The sequence below is a fragment of the Bos indicus genome, chromosome 7 (genome assembly GCF_029378745.1).
Source record: "Bos indicus isolate NIAB-ARS_2022 breed Sahiwal x Tharparkar chromosome 7, NIAB-ARS_B.indTharparkar_mat_pri_1.0, whole genome shotgun sequence".
In the NCBI taxonomy this organism is placed as follows: Eukaryota; Metazoa; Chordata; class Mammalia; order Artiodactyla; family Bovidae; genus Bos; species Bos indicus.
Genome location: NC_091766.1, coordinates 39,630,758 through 39,638,278, shown reverse-complemented (window position 1 = coordinate 39,638,278; position 7,521 = coordinate 39,630,758). Strand labels below are relative to the sequence as shown.

At 46.2% G+C, this 7,521-nt stretch overlaps 1 pseudogene; it reads left to right on the top strand.

Annotated features, from left to right (window-relative positions):
- The first annotated feature begins 4,997 nt into the window (after nt 1–4,997).
- LOC109561932 (elongation factor 1-alpha 1 pseudogene) lies at nt 4,998–6,530 on the top strand (annotated as a pseudogene).
- Nucleotides 6,531–7,521: the final 991 nt, after the last annotated feature.

Genomic DNA, 7,521 nt, shown 5'->3' with positions numbered 1-7,521 from the left:
TGTGACCCTAACTAAGTACAGTCTATGAGCAGAAGACTGTCCATCTGTCCTTCATAACCTCAATTAAGATTTATTGGGGTTCATGTCTCTCAAAGAATACTTGAAGTAGGAGATAGATAGGCCACTGGGCTGAACAGCTTGTGATTGTCAAACAAAGAAAAACTGAAGTTTTGTCCTCAGCCAGATAAGAACAGCACCCAGTTCCCTTCCTCCATTGATACAGAGGGAGTATGCTGACAGCGGGGAATTTGTTGCAGTGAAAAGGGAAAAAGAGGAGTGAGTTTTTCCCTTTTCTGAGAACAAAGAAGATAAAGAGAACGGTAAGCATGCCTGAACATTCCTAGTTTTTTACTTACCTACTCCTAACTCTGAAAGTCTGTAACTAAGCTTGCTTTTCTGCCCCTTAACTCTGCAGGAGCTACAATTCACATTTTTCCCTTTGCTGCTACTAAGTCACGTCAGTCATGTCCGATTCTGTGTGACCCCATAGACCGCAGCCCACCAGGCTCCCCCGTCCCTGGGATTCTCCAGACAAGAACACTGGAGTGGGTTGCCATTTCCTCCTCCAATGCATGAAAGTGAAAAGTGAAAGTGAAGTCGCTCAGTCGTGTTCGACTCCCAGCGACCCCATGGACTGCAGCCTACCAGGCTCCTCAGCCCATGGGATTTTCCAGGCAAGAGTACTGGAGTGGGGTGCTCTATGCTGAATACATCCCCTATCTGGTGTTTACAACACCCTTCCCCTTGTAGTTACATATCAGAAATAAGGCCTCAAAGCTACCAAATGGCCACACTCAATTACTCGGTTACTGACGCCAGTTTATGACTGTCTTTGAAACAATGCAAGAGGAAGAAATCAAGATCCTATCACCTTTATTCCCCATCACAGACTCCCTACTGCAAGCTCTTGCCTTATATAAGCCCTTAGACTCCTCATGAAGGCGGGGATAGGGAGCCACAGTTCTTGAGGCAAGAGCCTACTGTGTTCCCCTCTCTGCCAGCTGAGAATTAAAACCACCTTTCTGTTTCCTCCAAACTTTGTCTCCATATTTTTTCATTCGGCTTCAGTAGGCAGAGAAGGTCAAGATTTTGGCCAGCAACAATTTCTGAAGAAGGAATTTGGAAAATCCTTAAGCTAACTGACAAAATTCAAAAGAGATAGAGTCTTAGAGCTGCTCTTGTTACCTGGACTTTGGGTTCAGCTTTTGTTTCTAGTGTAGAAAAGAGTGAGCATTTTAATTACAGGAGATTTGATGGAAGAAAACAAACCTGACAAATAGTGGGAAGATTTGGCTAGGAGGAGCCCCTGCGTGGAAAATCCACCCAGTACAGTCTTAGAGCCTGGCATGGGGACCCCTACTCTGGACCCAATGCTTTGAGGGCCCTCTTTGGTCCTCATCCAACTGCTCCTGTCTCTACTAGGTGAGAAGCTCTTGGGGTCCATGGTGCTTGTCATCTTGATCCCTGGCTCCTTCTCCCTTAGATCTCATACCTAGGTCCCCTGTACCATGATTCCCTACCCGAATGGCACTGATCTTGCTTCCTGAGTCTGCAAGAGCTATTCCTAGATGTTATCCTCTGAAGTGCAGCGGAGCCAAAAGACGGAGACGTTGAATGAAAGAGTACGCTGTTTGCACTGGTGGATGGTGGAGACTGCACCTAGATGTGCAGTCTAGGAATGTGAGTGAACTGGAGAAGTCTCTCATACAGGAGAGTGTGTCTAGGTAGAGACAGCACAAGCTGGAATCAAGACTGCTGGGAGAAATATCAATAACCTCTGATATGCAGATGACACCACTCCTATGGCAGAAAGCAAAGAGGAACTAAAGAGACTCTTGATGAAGGTGAAAGAGGAGAGTGAAAAAGCTGGCTTGAAACTCAACATTCAGAAAACGAAGATCATGGCATCCAGTCCCATCATTTCAAGACAAATAGATGGGGAAAGAATGGCAACAGTAACAGACTTTATTTCTTGGGCCCCAAAATCACTGTGGATGGTGACTATGTTGTTGACTCCAGGCTCACTCTACTCACAGCAACACAGGCCAGTGAATCAAAGAGATGAGGTGTTGAGGCAAGGAAAATGACTTTAATCAGGAAGCTAGCAGACTGAGAAGATGGCAGGTTAGTGCCTCAAAATAACCATCTTATCGGGTCTGGATGCCAGGTTCTTTTATGCCAGAGAGAAAGCAGCAATGAGGAACTAAAGTCAAAAGGCAGAAGAGAGGGGAAGAGGCAGTGGGGAAGTAAAGTGAAAGGGTCTTCACTCTTCCAAAACATCTCTAAGAGAATGGCCAGCCTTTGGAAGGGGTATGTTAATCTCTCCTGTTTCCAGGTGGGCAGGGACAAACTATCTCTCCATGAGCTGAACAAAGGCATTTTACTTTACAGTCAAGCAGAGAAGTAGAGTCCTCCAGACAAGCCACTGAGTATGATTATAGTAACAAGAGCGATGAAAAGCAAGTCAAAGGAACAGTTTGCAACAGAGTCAGAACTAGCTTCCTCCCTGCAACAATTTTAGCCATGAAATTGAAAGACTCTTGCTCCTTGGAAGAAAAGCAATGACAAACCTAGACAGTGTATTAAAAAGCAGAGACATTACTTTGCTGACAAAGGTCCATTTAGTCAAAGCTATGGTTTTTCCAGTAGTCGTGTACAGATGTGAGAGCTGGACCTTTTTTATAGGCTGAGTGTCAAAGAATTGATGCCTTCAAACTGTGGTGCTGGAGAAGACTCTTGAGAGTCCCTTGGACTGCAAGGAGATCAAACTCGTCAATCCTAAAGGAAATCAATCCTGAATATGCATTGGAAGGACTGATGCTGAAGCTGAAGCTCTAATACTTTGCCCATCTGGTGAGAGCTGACTCACTGGAAAAGACCTTGATGCTGGGAAAGACTGAAGGCAGAAGGAGAAGGGGATGACAGAAGATGAGATGGTTGGATGGCATTAGTAACTCAGTAGATAGGTTTGAACAAACTCCAGGAGATGGTGAAGGACAGGGAACACTGGCATGCTTCAATCCATGGGGTGGCAAAGAGTCAGACATGACTGAGTAATTGAACAAGAAAAGAGACACCAGAGTAAACAATAAGAGATGCCAGGCAGGCAGTGGATGGGGTCTTCACATGTTCTCTTCCCAATCTTGGGAACCAGAACCCCTAGGTTTGGAGGAAAAACTGAAGATGTGCAGGGAGGGACTTCTCAAGACCTTAAGTCTACAAGCTCAGAACTTGGAGACCTGGTCCTGCAACCTGAAGGCATCTGGTATCGTTTGCATTGGGCAGACAGCCAAGCTAGATCTTGGGACCAAGAAGTGTCTGGAGCACTTAGAAACACATTGCTTGAGCTCTCCCAGAGAGCTGAGGCTGATAGAGCTAGAAGTGGCCCAACATTGAAGTCCCCAGGTGTCTGGGAGGGAGGCCCCCTGCAGGGTCCAGCCAATCTGGATAATTTCTCACATAAGCTGAATGCTTTAACTCCTCTGCTTTCTTAGACCTGGTTGCTTTATTACATCACCATGCTCGGCCCACACGTTCCCAGTCCAGACCAGAAGGCTCTCTGGGACTGCGCTTCCCAGCCCTCTTAGAGTATCCCATGAGCTCCATGGTCCAGTCCAGCAGTCTTCAGTAGTGAACTGGAGCACCCTAATTGGCTTCATCACCAGGAGCCCTGAGCTCTGCTTCGCTACCCCAGAGCTCCTACCCTCTACCTCTATGCTGTGTGCCAAGTGGCTTTAGTCATGTCCAGCTCTTTGCAACCTTGTTGACTATACCTTGCCAGGCTCCTCTGTCCATGGGATTCTCCAGGCAAGAGTACTGGAGTGGGTTACCATGCCCTCCTCCAGGGGATCTTCCCCACCCAGGGACAGAACCCAAGTCTCTTATGTCTCCTGCATTGGCAGGCGGGTTTTTTTTTTTTTTTTTTTCCACTAGCGCCAGCGGGGAAGCCCATTTCAGGCTCATGTCATTTGGCTTTCTGAACTTGTATTTGAAGCCTGCTAGGAATGAATCTTCCTGAAAAGCCAGGAATTTAGATTTCCCAATGAAAAGACAAATTCATGATGTCTTTACCCTCAACTGGCTTCTTTTCCCCTTTGGTTGACGGGGATAAGGGAGGGGATGTTGCTGCTTGAAAAACAGTTTTTGTTCCTTTTCTTTTCTATTTTTTTTAACCCTAACTGGGGCAAAGATTGCAATCTTCTGCCAGGAAGATTACAGTCTTCCCAGGAAGGAAGGACAGAGGAATGTGAAGAGTTGAGGTATGCCTTGTCTTGCCTCCTGGGCTTTCTAAGACCAGCAGGGACACTGAGATGACTTGTTAACCTAGCCAGCCTCAGCCCCTCAGTTCAGTCTCTGTACTCAGAGAGGCTGAGGGTGGAGGGGGTCAGTGGTGCAGAAATACCCTCTGCCTTCCTTCCCTGGCTCCTCTTCTCTCTCTTGTAGTGAGTTAGTGGGTGGGGCAGCGGGCGGGAGGCTGAAAGGCCTAGGGAAGGCAGGGGTGAAGAGCAGAGAACTTGACCATCAGTCTGCCAGCTCATCCTGTCCACTGAAAAAATATAAGGGGCCGAAAAGTTGAGAGGTTTATTCAGTGGGAATCCTGAGGACTTCAAGCCCAAGACACAGCAACTCAGGTGACCTGGAGAGAACTGTTTCTCTGTTGGGGGCGGTTGCGGAGGGGAGGGTGGGTATGGTGGGAGGAAAGGAGCCAGGTTATATAGAAGTTTGCAACAAGGGGCAGGTAATCTGAATATTAAAAGATTAATTAAGAAAAACTATAACCAGGAAAGGTTTTGAATTCATCCTGGATTTGCTTCTGTGATTTTATCCCTTATCTTGTTGCTTTTGTTATTATAGGCATACAAAATGGCCTGCCTCAGGGAGATAGCCTGACCCTGCCTACCTGGGGCCTCTGAGGTGACTCTGTGGTAAAGAATCCACCTACCAGCTTTTTCGCAACGGGTTTGCCACCAGGACACAGGTGTTGTAAAAACCACCATTAAACCTAAGAGAAAATGGGAAAGGAAAAGACCCACATCAATATCATTGTCATTGGACAAGTAGATTCAGGGAAGTCTACCACGACTGGCCATCTGATCTACAAATGTGGCTGGATTGACAAGAGAACAATTGAAACATTCGAGAAGGAGGCTGCTGAGTTGGGAAAGGGTTCTTCAAGTATGCCTGGGTCTTGGAGAAACTGTAAGCTGAACATGAGAGTGGTATCACCACTGATACTCCCTGTGGAAATCTGAGACTGGCAAGTACCATGTTACCATCTTTGATGCCCCAGGACACAGAGACTTCATCAAAAACATGGTTACAGGCACATCCCAGGCTGACTGTGCTGTCCTGATTGTTGCTGCTGGTGTTGGTGAATTTGAAGCCAGCATCTCCAAGAATGAGCAGACCCGTGAGCATGCCCTTCTGGCTTATACCCTGGGTGTGAAACAACTAATTGTTGGAGTTAATAAAATGGATTCCACGGAGCCAGAAGAGATACAAAGAAATTGTTAAGGAAGTCAGCACCTACATTAAGAAAATTGGCTACAACTCTGACACAATAACATTTGTGCCAATTTCTGGCTGGAATGGTGATAACATGCTGCAGCCAAGTGCTAACATGCCGTGGTTCAAGGGATGGAAATTTACCTGTAAGGACAGCAATGCCAGTGGAAGCACCCTGCTTGAAGCTCTGGATTGCATCCTGCCACCAACTCACCCAACTGACAAACCCTTGCGTTTGCCCCTCCAGGATGTCTATAAAATTGGTGGTATTGGTACTGTCCCTGTGGGTCGAATGGAGACTGGTGTTCTCAAACCTGGCATGGTGGTCACCTATGCTCCAGTCAGTGTAACAACTGAAGTGAAGTCTGTAGAAATGCACCATGAAGCACTGAGTGAAGCCCTTCCTGGGGACAATGTGGGCTTCAATGTCAAGAACGAGTCTGTCAAAGATGTTCGTCGTGACAATGTGGCTGGTGATAGTAAAAAGGACCCACCAATGGAAGCAGCTGGCTTCACAGCTCAGGTGATTGTTTTGAACCATCCAGGCCAAATCAGTGCTGGATATGCACCTGTGCTGGATTGTCACCCAGCTCAGATTGCTTGCAAGTTTGCTGAGCTGAAGGAGAAGATTGATCGTCACTCTGGGAAAAAGCTGGAAGATGGCCCTAAATTCTTGAAATCTGGTATTGCTGCCATTGTTGATATGGTTCCTGGAAAGCCCATGTGTGTCAAGACCTTCTCTAACTATCCTCTCAAGGGCTGTTTTGCTGTGCTTGACATGAGAGATGGTCGCTGTGGGTGTCATCAAAGCAGTGGACAAGAAGGTAGGTGGAGCTGGCAAAGTCACCAAGTCTGTCCAGAAAGCTCAGAAGGTTAAATGAGTATTATCCCCAATACCTGCCACCCCAGTCTTAATCAATGGTGAAAGAACAGTCTCATAACTGTTTGTCTCAATTGGCCATTTAAGTTTAATAGTAAAAGACTGGTTAATTACAACAATGCATCTTCCTTCAGAAGGAAAGGAGAATGTTTTGTGGACCGTATGTTTTGTGTGTGGCAATTTAAGTTAAGTTATTGGTTTTTAAAATCAGTACTTTCTAAAGAAAACAACTTGACCAAAAATATGTCACAGAATTTGAGACCCATTAAAAAAAAAAGTTTAATTTGAAAAAAGAAAAATCCACCTGCCAATGCAGGAGACACAGGAGATATGGGTTCAGTCCCTGGGTTGGGAAGATCCCCTGGAGAAGGAAATGGCAACCCACTCCAGTATTCTTGCCTGGAAAATCCCATGGACAGAGGAGTCTGGCAGGCTGCAGTCCATGGGGTCTCAAAGAGTCAGACGCAACTGAGCATGCCTGTTCAACTCAGCCCACCAATGAAGGAAGTGAAACTAACACATCCCCCTTCTGAGGCTTGCAGCTGTAGAAGATACTTGCAAGAACTGAATGGTCTTTATTTTGTTTTCTCACCTCCTGTATCTCCAATCCATAAAAGAACCTGGCATCCAGGCCCCAACATGATGGGTTTTTTTGAGCTTAATTTTGAGCCACTAGCCTGCCATCTTCTCAGTCAACCAGTTCCCAGAATAAAGTGCCTTCTTTATCTCAACATCTTGTCCCTTGGATTTATTGGTATATCCTGGGGCAAGCAGAGCAAACTTGGACTCATTAACAAAACCAGATCTCTCGTGTTAAGGAATTTAGCACTCTGATGCTGAAGCTGAAGCTCCAATACTTTGGCTACATGATGCAAAGTGCCGACTTATTAGGAAAGACCCTGATGCTGGGAAAGATTGAGGGCGGGTGGATAAGGGGACGACAGACGACGAGATGTTTGGATGGCATCACCAATTCAATGGATGTGAGTTTGAGTAAGCTCCGGGAGATGGTGAAGGACAGAGAAGCCTGGCATGCTGCAGTCGCAAAGAGTTGGACACAACTAAATGACTGAACAATGTATAGGAAGATGAAAGTGTCCAGGCTTACTGAAATCATTTCTTTCATATGTATCTCA